We start from the raw sequence: 11,658 nt of genomic DNA, 5'->3' as shown, positions 1-11,658 counted from the left end.
AAAATAGAAATCTAACAACATAATTGAGTAGTTTCTATTAGGGGTGCAACTTGGTTCGGATTAGAGCAAAATTAGAATCGAACCGATGAACATCGGTTCCAGCATATGAGAACCAAAACCGAATCAAATTGTTCTAGAACCGAACCAACCCAAACCGACGTTATTACGATTTGGTTCGGTTCAGTTCCATGGGTTGCGAAGAATTCCCTCATTTCTGCCAAGAGATTTAGGGTTGATCATAACTCGCAGCGCAACAACAGGTCACAGCCGCAGAGAGAGAGAGAGAGAGATTTCTTGGGTCCTTAAAAGAAGAACTAGAGAAAACAAGAAGAACCCAGATTTCTTCTGAATCCATTCTGGGATTATTTGGACTTTTGAAGCTGGAAATCCCGAGGAGATATCACTGCTTCAAACAATCATTCGATAGCTTCTAGGCTTCAAAGACCTTACTTGAACAGGATATGTTCTATAGGCTCGTACCTTTGTATCCTGGAGTTCTAAGGAGACAAGAATCTAAGTCTGGTGGATGAGCCATGACCGTGCGATCATAGAGTGATTAACGGCTAAATGGTCCACAGATTCAAATCTTGGACCATGTTTGTAGAGGATCGTTCTCAGCTCGCAGAGAGAGAGAGAGAGAGAGAGAGAGAGAGATCATCGGTGGTAGTCCATGGCAGCAAGTCGCAGAGAGAGAGAGAGATCATCGGTGACAGCTGCTGGTAGCCGATAGCAACAGGTGTAGACACGAGAGAGGCGACAGGCGAGAGAGAGAGAGATGCGACAGACGAGAGAGGTTTTGTAAAAATGAAATATAAATATAAGTATAAATTTTATTTTAAATAAATATTATTTCGATTTTCGGTTTGGTTCGGTTTTTTATATTACTTGAACCGAGAACCGAACCGAATTTATCGATTTTTTATTTTTTAAATCCAAAATCGAACTGATATCAATTAAACCGAACCAAACCAATCCAAATTTTATGGTTTGGTTCGGTTCTCGGTTTGAACCGAATTAAGTTGCACCCCTAGTTTCTATTGGCAATTCAACTTTTACTTATTTTTATGATTCACTTAATTTCTTTATTTTTAATTTGGGTGCCAACAACGGAAGCAAACCCTCTCTAATGCAAGTTTCTTGCAACACCGTTTGAACAGCTGAGTGAGAGTCATATGTTCCGTTTCGTGCGAAGGCTAAAATCCAGTCGAATAGATTTCGTTTTTGGAACTTTAGTGTTTGGGATCGATTAGAAGTCTTTTTAGTTGCCGATTCGTTTGGAAGAATCAGCCAATTCTCTCGACTACCAACCCTTCAACGAGCCTTTGCAAAGTCACACTGTTCCTCAAAAATAGAGTAGAAGAAAAACTTAGCACCATCTCTCTCTCTCTCTCTGATCGTACAATCAACAACTTTTCTTTCCATAAATTCATCTCTACAACTCTATCAGGTAAGCCATTTTCCTCTTTTTTTTTTCTTTCAATGTTTATGTTTTAAGCAATTCCCTTCCTCCAATGTTAATCATCCAAAAATTCAAGAGAATTTAGAAGTAAAAGAGAGAAAAAAAAAAGAGAAAGAAGAGTGACAGAAACATTGTCATCTTCTCCAACAGCTCAATCGAATCCAAAAACAGAGTAGCTGAGCTGCACAGCAGCACTGCAGCCCTCCATTGACGGCAAACTCTCTCAACACGCTCTCTCATTCACAACTCACCCCAAAACATGAGAGATAGGTGCTTATCTAACCACGTTCGTCTGTGAATCTGGTTCGAGCTCCACAAAAAAAAAAAAAAAAAAAACAACAACAACAATGGAACTTTCATGTACGCCACAACCACAGAAACATGTGGTTGGAAATAGAGAAAGAGTTACTATTGCCACACCAACTTATGATAACGCTACACTGACTGTATTAGATACCTTGATTCCAATAATTAAAGAGAAAAAACAGTTGTATATGAGTTTTTGAAGGGTATTTTGTTAGACTTACACCCAACTTTTGAGCGGATATTGGTATTCAACTTTTCAATTGATTTTATACATATTGAACAAAATGTTCATGGAAGATGAAAATAGTATGAAGTTTCCTCTCCATTTGCTTGCAAACTCGCAAGACCTATGCCTTAGTGAAAAAATAGAGAATGAGAGGAACTTGTATGTCGTCTATTTTTATCGGACCGAAATAAATTTTGGATAAAAAATATTTCGGGTATCATGCCCGAATTCTTACTGGGTTGACAAATTTGTAGCAATTCTTTGGTGATTTATATATGAATTAGCATGCAATTAGTAAACGTTGGTGTGACTTATTTTTTATATGAACATTTTTTTTAATTGTAAAAAAACTATTGAAATTGTTTAAATGAGTGCTATAATATTTTATTTTGTTGAGATTATAATTAGAGGCAAATCTCAATAATAAATAAAGAAAAAAGATGAATGGTTGAGAATAAGTAAAAGTTACGGTGCCAATAGAAACTCTCATTTTTTTCCTTAGATTCTTTTATTTTAGGTTTACGATTTTATATAAACCTTTTTTTTTACTTGTAAAAAACTACTGAAATTATTTGAATGAGTGCTATAATTATTTGAACCTTTTTTTTTAATTGTAAAAACTATTGAAATTATTTGAATGAGGATTATAATATTTTATTCTGTTCAGATTGTAATTAGAGGTAAACCTTAGTAATAAATAAAGAAAATAGGTGAATGGTCTTACATAAGTAAAAGTTGAGGTGTCAATAGAAACTCTCATTAAATATGTTAGTATAGAATAAATGAAATTGAATTTTTATTTTTATTTTTTAATATTAAATCCTATATTTATACTTATTGTTAACATATTATTACTTATATCATATAAATAATCTATTTTTTTAATATTATTTTTAATTTCATCCAGCAATTTCTAGACAGCAGGTTACCAAACAGTTTAACATCTTAACAGCACAATTAGACAGCATGTTACCAAACAATATACTCAATTCAGTAAGTTGCTTCAGCAACAGCAACAACAACTTTCTCTCAGCTTCAACAATTTAATTCAGCATCAGAAACTTTACATACAGCTTTTTCAAACAGAGCAATAGTATAGAAAAAATAACATTTCGGTCCTCTTGTGATCATGGTTTTTTTTTATTTATAGAAATATTGCTAGATCCAAGTCTTTAAAAATGAACGTTTATAGAACTTTGAAAATTTTAAGTGTGAAATTTTATTTATTCACTGATACAATCGATCTAAAGGGTGCTATAGGAATTTGCATTACAGAGGATCCACTTTCGCCAATAGCAGTTCTCTTTATATAAGAGGGTGATGAGACATACCCCTCCATTGTTTTGGTAAATATTTGAGATAACCTCCTATGTTCTAAAACTAATGAAATACCCCTTTTACCTCGGTCTTCTAATAATCTCCTATGTTTTGAAATTGATGAAATGCCCACTTGACTTCAATCTTCTATGAATAATAAGATCAAGTCCCATAACATTGTAAAAGGATCTAGAGATTCGAAAAGTTTGAGTCTTTTAGATATGAGAAAATTCACCATTACATACTGGTGTTCTAAAAATATTAAACGTTTAGTAAAACTCATGGTTTCAAAACTCGGTTTGACACGGACGAGACAAATCATTCAATTCTGTTTTTAAGAATTGGTTTACATATATTTAAATTAAATTAATTATAATTTTCTTATAAAATAAGGTGGATTGTAAAATCTGGTGAATACTCTATATGAATATTTGCATTCAATTACCATATCGAATATCCAATATTAATTTTAAATTTTGGATCTAGAATATGTTATTTATAGTATATACAATATAGTAAATAATTATGGAGAGAAGTTATTGCAATCATCATTGAAAAATCTAAGTAGGTGAAGAAGATGAGAGGTTAGGGACTTTTTACAACAATGTGTCTCTCATGTTTGACTGCCACAACATTACAACGTGTCTCTCATCTTTGAATTTGGTGACCACAAAAAAAAATGAATCTTTTTGTTGGTCATGTTCTCTAAATTTAATTTACATATATGCCACTGCCCCTTATTATTTGTCATTCATTCACTAGGCTACATATTCATTCATTAATTTTGTTTTCATACACAAGAGATTTCTTGCAAGTGATTTCTCCAAGGTTTGGTGAATATTTGAGATACCACACACCCTCTTTGACCTAAGTATTTCCTAACAAACTACTCTAATTTTCTAAAATTTAAATTCACTCAAAGATTTGACCATTTGAGATTCGATCTAACATTGCATTAGCTTTTAGAAATAATTTGCATTATTTTGGGGTCTCATGTACAATTTTAAATACTTCTGAGGTTATTTTATTTTATTATTTTAAAAAATTATCATGGGAAGAGAATAATGGAAGTCTATCATGCTACATGTAAATCTTTAAGTTATCTTCTAATTGGTTATTTATAGACCCAAACCCGAGTTCAAATAAATTAGATAATGATCATATAACGATCTCAGTTTGAAGAATTCTATCAATTCCGATTCAATTTGATCAAGTCTGAATTTATGAATTTATGTAAATCTTTTCAAGAAAATGTATGAAACCAATTTGATGTTACTTTTCATTTCAACCCCATGTAAAGCACATTGAACCGAATAAGTAGATCAGATCCAGCATTATTTAACATCTAAGAAAAATCTGACAGTCTATTTTGTAGAATAGGACTCAAAATCGATATACAAAAAATAAATGTGAATTTTATATTTTATTGGAATTCGTATTTTTCAATTTCAGAGCCGATTTTAATCGGATTTTGACGATTCTTTTTTATTGATCTTGTATTATACCCAAGAATCTATTGGTCGAAACACAATAAAAAACAAACTTTAGATCGAGCAAAAACGTGGTCCCTATCATTTTTATTAGTAATAATGAATTCATAAAAAATGGAAAATGTGGCTGTAGCTTGGCTAGGCTTTAAAATATTAAAACATTGGTGTTGCCCATCCTTTATGTGCACTCTGCAGTCAATTTTGATGGTCCTAATGGTAACCAATATGATTACCAAACCAACCATTTGACAGTCTGAACACCACGAATTCCTTTAGTTGGGAGCTCCGTATATTTGGGTCTTTCTAGTGTGCAAAACCATGTCTTCATGAGACGCTGCAATGCCAGCACTATAGACTGGTTAGTCCGATGTTTATTTGGCCATGTTATCTGCTCTAGCATGCTTTGCAAGTGGGGTACTTAACATGCCAACTACACCTGATTCAACGACCTCAATGACTTCGGGTTCAGACGCCTTTTGCTTCCAACCAAACTTTTGAGAGCTATCTTGTGATGTTGTATTGGAATCAGTGGCGTCTTGTCTTGCTTCCATATCAGCACATGCTGCTGCCTCGGTTGCATCCTGTTTGTGCATCGATGGCCTCCATCACCAACTCCTGACATGTGGGTTGAGGTCCCTCACAAAGTGGTAGGACGAACTCCCAAATCCATCATCCTGACATGGCCATGCCCATCTTCACCCATGACTTGGGAGAAGATGTCATATCTGGACTTTCGTATCTTCTTCATCTTGGACTATGATAAATAAAAGATAATTAACACAATGTCAAAAGAGAAAATGGTAAGATTATATATCAGGAGACGTATGAGGAAAAGCATTCAGAAGGACCACAAAGAAGAAGGTAGCGTTTTGAACTCTTAGCATTCAAAGTCACTTCACCATCAAATAGTTGACTGCTATAAATGGCACAATGTCTCTTTTATGCTATTGTCACAATGTTTTTAGCCAATGTTTGATTTCTCAGTAACATATTTGTCAGATTAGCATTAAGAGACCTATTAAGCTAATGCTTTCTCAACTACAAATCCGTACCTCAAGTTGTTCATGCAGCTGTTTCTGGACATTTGTAATTGCAATGCTTCAGTGATATCAATTCCACTGTCATATGGAGCAGAGAAACATATTTAGAAACTCCAAACTTAATTCAACATTAAAGAGATAAATTGATTTGATATGATCAAAGGCTTTTAAAACAAGACTGACTTGCATTAGAAACTAGAAAATCTTACACTAGTTTCAGATTGGAAGTTTAGAATCTTTGAAATATGGAATGTACCAACTCAAATTTAGACAACCTTGAGCAATCGGGAGTCAGAAGTTACAAGAACGAAGCAGCATGATTCAAGTAGCTATTTTATGTCTTACCTGATATCAGCAAAAAAATTAAAATAATTCTTTAATGAAGATTTGCTTTGATTTAAAATTACATCAAATGGATGTGAAATTTGCTTTTTTGAATGAAGATTTTTTTTGCTAGGCTTCTAAATGGAAATTTAGATGAATAGATTTTCATGGAACAACCTGAAAGGTTCTCCGAAAAGGGAAGAGAACATTTAACTTACAAATTAAAGAAGTCGATCTATGGACTTAAACGTGCCTCCAGACAATGGTATATGAAGTTTAACAATACCATTACATTATTTGGATTTAAGGAAAATACTGTTGAGTAGTGTATCAATCAAAAGATCGATGGAAGTAAATTTATTATATAGTTTCTATACGTAAATGACATTTCGCTAGTCAGTAGTGATATTAGTTTATTGCACAAAATCAAAAAATATCTTACCAAGAATTTTAAGATGGTTGATATGGGTGAGACAAACTATGTCATTAGCATAAAAATCTTCAATAATAGATTGAGGATTATTAGGGTTGTCTCAAAAATGATAGATTGTTTGAATCTTATAAATATTTAGTATGTCAAATTGGTCTCTTAGTAATGCACCCATCGTGAAAGGAGACAAGTTCAATCTCAATCAATGTCCCAAGAACGACTAGGAAAATGAACAAATGAAGAAATAAGGATATGGAGAAATAATAAAAATTGGTAAATTATAATAATTGAATTAAAATATAAGCATATGGAGAAATAAGGCATAAGCCATAATCGTCGAACCTAACATTCTAACTTAAATTTAAACTTTCATTTCTTAACTTTATCTTTCAACAATCTCTCTTTCCCACGACCAAAAAGAATTTGTATTCTTGGATGGTGCATCACACATATGATCCAAATCTCTGTTTTAAAGGCTTAAACCTCAATGTTAACCTAAGATGAGACTTTTAAGAGATGCAAAGAAGAAATGAAAATAAAAATAAAATACACGACTCTTAAAACCGCCCTAAGGTGCCTAAAATGTTTACACCTCAGTGTGAGGCGTAACTGAGGTTTACGCTTTTGGTCAAGGCATACACCTCACATTAACTTTTTTGTTTTCATTATTTAAACAAATATATATAAGCTGTATTTTCTAGTATCTTGTCTTCTTCTTCATCTATTCTTTTCTCCTATTTCTTTATTGTTGTGGGCATGGAACATAATTATAGCTTTCAGAAATAAATGTCAATATAAAATTAATAATAGGAGCAAAGCAATAAATTGTTGAATTAATTTGATTCATAAATAAATTTTCTAGTGTTGATAAAATTAACGTGCCCCATGCCATGGCTTCTGAAAATAATGATCCAAAGTTGATAAAATTTGTCAGAAGTTCAACCAGAGCCACCATGACGGTATAAATCTTTCACCGTGTATCATATTAAAGGTATCAAAGAGACTCTTTTTCATTCGGATCGCTTTAAGTTCGATGGTGAATTCTCTGACACCTATTACTTCAAATAATCAGTCTCTAGATGGTTGATTCAATAATAGCAATTGAGAAGTAAATGGTCTCGACGTATGAGGAAAAGCATTCAGAAGGACCCAAAAGAAGAATGTAGTGTTTTGAACTCTTAGCATTCAAAGTCACTTCACCATCAAATAGTTGACTGCTATAAATGGCACAATGTCTCTTTTATGCTTTTGTGACAATGTTTTTAGCCAATGTCTGATTTTTCAGTAACATATTTGCCAGATTTAGCATTACGAGATCTATTAAGCTAATACTTTCTCAACTACAAATCCGTACCTCAAGTTGTTCATGCAACTGTTTCTGGACCTCTATTTGTTATTGCAATGCTTCAGTGATATCAATCCCACTGTAACACGGAGCAGAGAAACATATTTAGAAACTCCAAACTTAATTCAACATTAAAGAGATTAATTGATTTGATATAACCAAAGGCTTTGTAAACAAGACTGACTTGCATTAGAAACTAGAAAATCTCACACTAGTTTCAGATTGAAAGGTTAGAATCTTTGAAATATGAAATGTACCAACTCAAATTTAGACAACCTTAAGCAAACGGGAGTCAGAAGTTACAAGAAGGAAGCAGCATGATTAAAGCAGCTATTTTTTGTCTTACCCAATATCAACAAACAAATTAAAAATAATTCTTTAGGCCTCAAACAATCACGACAAGGACTTTGGCCTCATTTAGTAGCCCTGACCGACAAGCTTCACCCATTCTAAAATAATTCTTATCCATTTCAATCTTTAATCCAACTCTCTCTCTCTCTCAAGGTAGTGGAGTGAGGTTCACACTACCTTATTGCCTTTTCCTCTTCACCCCCTTCAATTTTTTATATTCCCCCGCGTTTTTCAATAATGTCTGATGCAATCAGATCTGGAAATTTAGACTAATATGTGTGAAACTTCAACAAAAGTTGAGTTGGAAGAGAAAACTCTCTTTTAAATCTATTTTATTCAACTAAAAACTGATTTACAACTAAATTCGAGAGCCTATTTGCAGGCAAAACAAGAACTTAACATCCCCAAGTGAAATGACTACATTACCCATACATGAACACTAAAGTAACAAAAAAAAAAAAAACCTAAAAGGAATCTAACTCCAACAACTAACTACTTCAGGTTGTTACTAACCGAAATAACAAACAACTAACAAACTTGGACTGCATCATTCTCCCATCCTTAAAAGAACTCGACCACGAGTTAGGAGACATACTAGAGTAGCAAATGTTGTACATTAAACACATTATATGTGCAGAGGAAGCTCCATGCCATAAACATTATCATTGATGCACTTTAATATATTGCAAGGTCCCCCTTTGCAAGCTCTAAGTTTAGTGTATAAGCCACCTAGCTGCCTATCTTTGCGTAAAACCACCCAAACCAAATCACCTACATTGTAGGCAACTCTCCTCATGTGAAGATCAACATCTTCCTTATATTTGTTGTTCGAAACTATTAAAGCTTGACAAACTTGACATCTCCCAAGTTCGTAAGGCAACCAAATCTCTTTGAGCTCTAGAAAGTCTCAATGCAAGGTCTATGCCAACATCAACCCACAATGGCTAATCGGTAATGGCTTGTAACATCTTGTGTTTTGCGCTTGATCCTTCAAAGCTTGACAAACTTGACATCTCTCAACATACCGTGTTACATCCCACCGCAATTTTGGCAAAAAGTATTTTTCCGCTACAAAGGTCATTATCTTGTCTTGTCTTGTCTTTTTCGAAGTGATCAACAAGTTCTCCATTATGAGGCTCCACAATATATTTTTGCCAAAATGAGCAATCCAAAATATGTAGCTGGGGTCCTTTGAAAATGAATCCACCATTCAATACATAATCATCACACCCCCCAATCTTGCAATTCCCCATAATTGGGCAAAAGTTGGCATTGTCCTCATACACATCCTTGAAGCAATCAAACCTAACAACTTTCAAAGCCAAGGTGTGCAAACACAATGCCCATGTGATGGAAATGTGTGCAATGTCGTCATAGATTGTGGGAGTGGTAGAAATGCTTTCCATATTAATTATTCTTGCTTCATATTAATTATTGGTCACCAATCTTGCTTGCCTAGCCAAAAAAAAAGAAAGAAGAGTTTATGTTTTGCCACTACATTCTGCGTATGTTTTGCACATGGTTTGTGAGCCATGTGGAGAAAGCTGGTCACAAGTGGTTTGTGTATTGTCTTATTTACTTGCTTGGTCTGTGTTATATTTCTATTCTTCAAGTTATTCTTCTTGGCCTACTTAATCACTCTCACTGTCTTATAGGCTGGGGTAGAATGTTCTATTGGATGTCAGTGTGAAGGTTGTAAAAATGGAAGTAATAAAGCTCATCAGCAGGTAAATCTCAAATTTTAAAAGAGGTAAATTTCAAATTCACCTCCTCATTGGATCTCCTTGGAAAGCTCTTCAAACCAGATGTGTGGAGCATCTTTTGTCTTAAACGGTTTACGTTGTTCTTGGTTTCACGCATCGAATGTTTCCATTCAGAGGTGACATTTAGTGAAGCAAATTTAAAATTCAGAAATATTGATTATGCATAGGTTGGCATTGTTGAAAATAATCAAAGAGTAGATTAGTACCTTGCCGACATCTCTTTTCCAAACTCGGATGAGCAACTCCCGCTCCATTTGCTAGACATCCAATGGATAGTTTCTTTTAGCCACATTCAGGTAACCTTTAAAGGGAATATAAAGAATCAACATTAACAATTATAATACTTCAAGTAAATCATTTTTATGCTACCCGAACAATCTCCCAAATGAGATCCTTCTTCATAGACAAATAGACAACACATGCCTCCAATCATCATACATCAAGTTTGTTTTGAATTTACAAGGGATAGCAGGTTGGCAATTTGAAGCCAACCTTCACAGCAATAAAAGCAATATTTTTACAAAAACCAAGCCTCACCACTATGTGAAGTGATTGTGTGACTGTGAAGTGTTTTGTTTAACCTTTAATTGTACAGAGTCAATAAATATGCAAGCATTGGCTACTTACAGAGAGAGAGAGAGAGATCTATTACTTACAGGTTCGGATGATTCGAGGATAGAGATCCAATTTCTGGAACAGATTTGCTGCAGAGTGTCACACTCAGAAATGGAGATTGATTCAGAGGAGATGCAAAAATATTTCTACTCTCGAACGCTTTGCAGGTGGGGTACTTGACATACAAAGAGTACCGACTTATCAGCATATTGGATATTGCCCAACACATTTTCTTTTTTGCTTCTTTTTTTTCATTGGCCTTTGTATTACTCTATAGTTTAGAATCTTTGAGTTTTTAAACCTACTTTTCTTTAATAGATAAATTATAATAATTGAATTAACCAAAAGCATAAGGAGAAATAAGGTATAAGTCATTATCTTCGCACCTAACTTAAATTTAAACTTTCCTTTCTTATTTTATCTTCCAACTGTCTCTCTTCCGTACCACTGATCGATTGTAAAGCTTGCAAAAGAGATGCAGAGATTAAGATTAAGAAATGGACTTTGGGTAAGTCGAATTCGTTCCACAGGGACAACGAAGATTCAAATATTCATTCGATTAGAAACCAAAACAAAGCTTTGAAACAGATTGATTTAAAAACAAAACTGATTTGTTGCACAAATAAGATGGAAATAAACTTGCAATTCTATTTAAAACAGAAACTAGAGGTTGAAGATAAAAGAAAGGGAGATTAGAGAGTTCAATGTAGCCTTCACAAACCATCCATAATGTAAATTAAATTTGAATCTAACTCAATCCATGTAGCAAGTCATTGCTCATGGATCGGAAAGTGGAGCCGTTTAATCATTGAATGTAACTAAGGATCATTCATGAAATACTGATTTAATTAAGATTGCTTAACCTATATTTCAATTCTTCACAGAGCATAGCCATTCTTGAACTTATCTAAGTAATGGCTATCAAAGCTTGAATCATAAACATAAGCTAAGGAATCTAATCAAAGGAGAATTTATAGAATGATTAACAAGAT

General features: G+C 33.8%; 1 long non-coding RNA gene and 1 other non-coding gene across 3 annotated transcripts; one reads left to right on the top strand and one right to left on the bottom strand.

Annotated features, from left to right (window-relative positions):
* Positions 1–440: 440 nt before the first annotated feature.
* Positions 441–670, top strand: LOC147382910 (small nucleolar RNA U3). The gene has a single exon (XR_015174103.1). It is a non-coding gene; the product is annotated as a small nucleolar RNA U3 (small nucleolar RNA).
* A 4,289-nt stretch (positions 671–4,959) lies between these two features.
* LOC147382909 (uncharacterized) lies at positions 4,960–11,096 on the bottom strand. Of its 2 annotated transcripts, XR_015173659.1 has the most exons (5): positions 10,708–11,096; positions 10,258–10,352; positions 7,947–8,016; positions 5,851–5,916; positions 4,960–5,552 (listed from the first exon to the last, which is right to left on the bottom strand). It is a non-coding gene; the product is annotated as an uncharacterized LOC147382909 (long non-coding RNA). The 2 variants fall into 2 exon arrangements; XR_015173658.1 differs by lacking the exons at positions 4,960–5,552; positions 5,851–5,916 and having other exon boundaries at positions 7,291–8,016.
* Between the last annotated feature and the right edge of the window lie 562 nt (positions 11,097–11,658).

The sequence above is a fragment of the Akebia trifoliata genome, chromosome 16 (genome assembly GCF_017979445.1).
Source record: "Akebia trifoliata isolate Shusen 1 chromosome 16, ASM1797944v1, whole genome shotgun sequence".
Classification (NCBI taxonomy): domain Eukaryota; kingdom Viridiplantae; phylum Streptophyta; class Magnoliopsida; order Ranunculales; family Lardizabalaceae; genus Akebia; species Akebia trifoliata.
The sequence above is the reverse complement of the archived record's forward strand: the minus strand, read 5'-3'. Positions and strand labels throughout refer to the sequence as shown.